Genomic DNA, 451 nt, shown 5'->3' with positions numbered 1-451 from the left:
TCAGGTGTCGATTTGACGCCCGCGGCCGCCGAGCGGACTCTGCCCCGGACTGGTGCCGCCTGGGGGGCGTTCAGGGAGCGTGGGGGCGCCAACCACTGCAGATGCGGCGGCGCGCGTGGGCTCGGGCAGGCGCCCCCTTCTCCCAGGATAGAAACGGATAAACGGAAGCGCGTGTGAGTGTGGGGGTGCGAATCGCCACCTCCGGCCTTGGCTTTCCCGCTCTTCCGAGCTCTCCCACTTCTCACTTTCCCCAAATCCGCATTTTCCTTGGCACAGCTCTCCCCGAGCACGAAGGAGAGGGAGGTACCCGGGGGCAGTGAGAATGACGTGTGCTGGTGCAGAGGGGGTGGGGGTCTGCGGGCCTGGATCTGTGGACGGGCTCCTAATCCTCTTGTTTTCGGAACAGTCAGCAGATGTGGCTCCCTTTACCTGAATAATCCGTTAAAGGAAT

The sequence above is a fragment of the Colobus angolensis genome, unplaced genomic scaffold (assembly GCF_000951035.1).
Source record: "Colobus angolensis palliatus isolate OR3802 unplaced genomic scaffold, Cang.pa_1.0 Scaffold210, whole genome shotgun sequence".
Lineage (NCBI taxonomy): Eukaryota > Metazoa > Chordata > Mammalia > Primates > Cercopithecidae > Colobus > Colobus angolensis.
The sequence above is the reverse complement of the archived record's forward strand: the minus strand, read 5'-3'. Positions refer to the sequence as shown.